At 44.6% G+C, this 4,316-nt stretch overlaps 1 protein-coding gene across 2 annotated transcripts in view; it reads right to left on the bottom strand.

The window, feature by feature from the left end:
* The window catches only part of LOC118325699 (protein FAM214B), a 27,743-nt gene that overhangs the window by 12,396 nt on the left and 11,031 nt on the right, over positions 1-4,316 (bottom strand). Inside the window, exon 1 of one of the 2 annotated variants that reach the window (XM_035658473.1) lies at positions 3,079-3,425. The exons of the other annotated variant lie outside the window; for it this stretch is intronic. The gene's annotated coding sequence lies outside the window, so the exon portion shown is untranslated. Of the gene's footprint in view, positions 1-3,078; positions 3,426-4,316 lie in introns of those variants that run through there. 2 annotated transcript variants of the gene reach the window in all.

Raw genomic sequence — 4,316 nt, 5'->3', positions numbered from 1 at the left:
GAGAGAGAGAGAGAGAGCAGACCAGCAAAAGACCTTGAGGAAGGTATAAATACAGCAGGGGCAGGTACAACTCCCCAGTGTCAAGGCTCTCTAAGTGTTAAAGGCTACAGTGGACAAACCAACGGCTGAGTTACCTCACAGCCCCAAAATTACAGCGAATGGAGACCTTCTGTGCATATAAGTGAACCTTTTCAGATATAAAAAAATAGCCACCAGAACCCTGACTGGATGTTTTTGAAAATGTTTCAATGGACAAATAACTGCCTCATCGAAAATGCTGCAAAAAGCAGGGCTACACAGAGAAATGTGGAAAACAGTATTTAATAAAATCAGATATAACTTTGTTGCTGTAATTACAAGTGTTAATGACTCTGCAGATTGTAGTTTTATACTATGTATAACAAATGTATTACCACAAACCAGCCCTGTTTTTCTCACACACTCAACTTTAGATTTGTTTCATTTGCATACACAAAGGAGGAGGAAATACAATGTGTGTGGGTGACGGACCTACACATTCAACGAGAAATGAGGAAACAGGTGAAAAACAATAACAGAAGCTGCTTGGGCACAGAAACACAATGAGATGAAGATTCAGTAAAGTGCTGAACAGACCAGGACAAAATGCACTGAGAAGAGGTAGAGTTGAGTCAAGTTTACAGAATTATTCAAAAGAAAATTAGCCCATAACCCAACCTGGAAAATGATTCTTCAATAGAAATAGGCAAACGGAAAATGAAACACGACAGTAAAAGGAGAACTCAAATGTATTTATTTACTGCCGGAATCTACAGCAGAAAAGGGATCTGGCTTCTAAATGTGGACTAAAACTAAAAGCTAAAACTCAAAGTTCACAAGGCCACCCTGACATCAGCAGAATCAAGAAACACTACTCATAACGTAGAAGGACTGAGGTCAAAGGGTTCAATACCTTTGACTCTAGACATGCCTGTAGTGGAGCTCAAACATTTTGTTCAGAAGATGCACATGCCCTTCAAGGGGTATATATTTAGCCACAGAGGTGTGCTGAAATATGTGTAAGTCTGCTTGTTCCTTTAGGACAAGAAAGACAAGTTTTGGGTCAGATGACACATCAGGAGGCCCAGTGGCTTTTGATTTGATCATGAGAGAGGTGGTGTTAGGGGTGGTGGTAAAAGGCTAGGGCAAATGCAAACAAGGCGCTGATCCACGTGTAGCAAATGACTTACGCACACACTGAGTTAGTTCCACTGAGCAGTCTATTAAAAGCTTGTTAGACTGAGATACTCATCAGTCATTGTGGCAACTGGAGCATCAGTATGTTAAGCATAAACATCTGCAAAAGATACAAGAGTACACTTAAGACCCTGTGGCTCCCTGCGAACTTTAAAAAAAAAAAAAAAAGCTGCACATGGGTTGAATGAAAGCACACTTACACACAAAACAGTATACACAAACTCTGACCTGAATCTAGTTCTCAGTGAAGTGTATGGAAGTGAAGGGGGCAGAGTTCACAGCACAGACATTTGGCCTGTGGACATTCATCACAACACCCGGGTGTCGAATGCATGTGTACACACATACACGCAAACACAGACACACAAAAGCATACAGGATTCAAAAGCTCCACTACTTTCTGTCGTTCTGCAATTTAAAAAATGCAACATGTTTACGGTCTTAGAAGTACAACAACTACAGTCACTGCATATTTCAGATGTTTTCTTTTACTTCAGGCTCTTTGAAAATTGCTGCTGCTAAATTGTTTATAGGGAAAAAACAGCTTCTCTGTTTACAACTGTCTGAATTTATGATGACTTGCTGGTCTGCAGTGCAGAGAATATTGAATCAAAAACGTCAATCAGGACAGCTGTTGGCAAACTTCTGACAGCCTCTATTCAACCAGCAGTCCAGTTTAATAAAAAAATGAGTTTAGTGACAGAGGCAGGCTTAACCCTCAGAAAGACACGGTGCCACAGTAATATAAAAGAAAAGTTTTTAGCCTGTGCTCGTGTTTGTATTTTTCATCCTAAACACACCTAATCATTAAGAAAGACCACTTCTATTAAATGTCCTTACTATAAATATGGTTCAGAAGGGTCTTAGCAAATGACAAAATCACCTAATAACCAAAAACCATTAGTTTCACAGCACGTACACTTTACAATTAAATGTTCCTTTCTTTTTTTGTCCGCTGGTTATCCCCTAACAAGAGAGAAAGGGGAATTCGTCAGCCTCTGGCTTTTGGATTAGGTAAATTCAACATCCTGTAATCTGCAATGATTTATTATCAGTGACATAATCATCTTGAATGGGTCTCTGTGAAAACTCTTGTCTCTAACTGCACTGAGCTGCACTCTGCCCTCCCTGTGTCCTAAAACAGAGGTGTGATAGCATCAGCATGAAGTTAGCAGCCTCCCAAATGCCCGATTGTCTCATCAACTTTTAGCAGAACCCCACCCGAGATACTCCCAGGCTTGTACTGTGCCTGGAGGCTGATAAACACACATATATACACACACACACACACACACATTCTCCAGCACAAAAAGTTGTTATGTGCTCCTGCAAACAATCACCTGTTGATTAGATTACAGAAGCCCTCTAGAGTTTGGAAATCTAATGTCGCTGAGTACAAGGGGATGGAATGACAGCAGACTCTGTGTGTGTGTGTGCTGGTGTGGCTGTGTGTGTCGTGCTGTGTGTCCGTGTTCGTGGTGCCTGTGTTGATGGCAGTATCAGACAAAGACAGAAGACAGGAAGTGACAGAAGGAGACAGGTTGAGTTGACTGAAACCAAGTCAGTGTTACACCAGACTCACATACAGTACTCAGGCTGGCGGGTCATGGCAGTCTAAACTAAGCTGGCTCAGTGACAAGTTGCTGAGAATGCTGTTTGACCCGGGGTCCCTTTTTGCCTCTCCCTCCCTCCCTCCCTCCGTCTGCATGTCTGCCTGCCTGCCTGCCCTGCCTGCCTGCCTGTCTCTCGGGTCTGCCTTTTCATTGTGGCCATTTCTAGGGACGTTGAGGCACCCGAATGCAGCTGACAATATGACAGGGAGCACATTAGTACACTTGACAGCAGAGAACTGTGAACACTCACCCTCCTAGAAAGATTGGGTTTAATCTCGCTGTCTCACTCTCCCTTCCTTTCCTCTATTGGTTCTGGTGGCTGGCATGGGGTGACTGCTGCCTTGTCTTTCTGTGCTCCTGGGTTTCTATTTTCACTGGGTCAGGCTGCCCCCTCTCTCTTTCTCTCTCTCTCCTCTCTCTCTCTCTCTCTCTCCTCTCACTCTCTGGTTGTTGCCTCTCTTGTTGCATTCCTTCCTCCTGAAAAGGTGTGTTGACAAAGACAGAGTCAAGTCATGTTGTTTCTGCCTCCCTCTGCTTTTTTGTCAGGAGGCCTACACTAGTCTCTCTCTCTCTCTTCTTGTTTCTTCCTGGTCTACCTCTCTCACCCTCACATACACAAATCAAAACCCACTCACCCCCACCCATCTCTTCTTTTTTCCCTCCCCTCTTCTTGTCTCTCCAAGCTCCCCTCTGCCCCCTTTCTTCCTTTCTCTCATTCGCACCGCCTCCAAAAATCTTGAATACAAAAAAGCCACTTCACCATGCTTGCAATCCCTTTCCTCTCTCCATCTCCTTTCTCACCCTTCTCCTCTTCTTCCTTATCTACTTCTCAGGCCTCCTTTCAACCCCTTTCTCCCTTTCTCCCTATCCTACCCTGGCCTCTCTCTTTCTCGCTCTGTGTTTTCTTTCTGTCGGTTTCCTCTCAGTGATAGAGCGAGGCATGCTTTGCTCACTCAGCAGTGAAGGCATACAGGGTTAAAGAAGGGGGTGGGGGCTTCCAGCTGATTGGCTCAGAAAAGGGGGGGGGGGGGTCAGCTGTGGTGCTTTTTGAGGTCCTGGATTGGCAGGGGAATGAGTTTAAAGGGGGGGGGGGGGGGAGGCAATTGAGAACCAAAACCCCGCCCACCTGCTCCTGCTTGCCTTTTGCAGAAGTAGAAAACACCAAAGAGCCCTTTCCCTGTGTGTGTGTGTGTGTGTGTGTGTGTGTGTGTGTGTGTGTTGTTGTGTGTGTGTGTGTTGTGTGTGTGTGTGTGTGTGTGCGTGTGCGCGTGTGTGTTTTTAAATGTGTGTCCTTGACAGCTCCAAGCATGTTTTGTGTACAGTCTTTCACTTGGGTAATCCCTCTCTCACAGCGTGCCAGCCACACATGTGGTAGGTAGTTAAAGAACAGTTAAGAAAGAAGTTAATGCCTCAGAGAATAAAGAGGCAAACATCGATGCAGTTCACCCTCCCCCTTCCTTTGCTCTCACACACACGCAAACACACACA

This window comes from Morone saxatilis, unplaced genomic scaffold (assembly GCF_004916995.1).
Source record: "Morone saxatilis isolate NCDOM2014 unplaced genomic scaffold, NCSU_SB_2.0 Contig16, whole genome shotgun sequence".
Taxonomy (NCBI): Eukaryota; Metazoa; Chordata; class Actinopteri; family Moronidae; genus Morone; species Morone saxatilis.
This window is presented reverse-complemented; position numbering and strand designations above follow the sequence as displayed.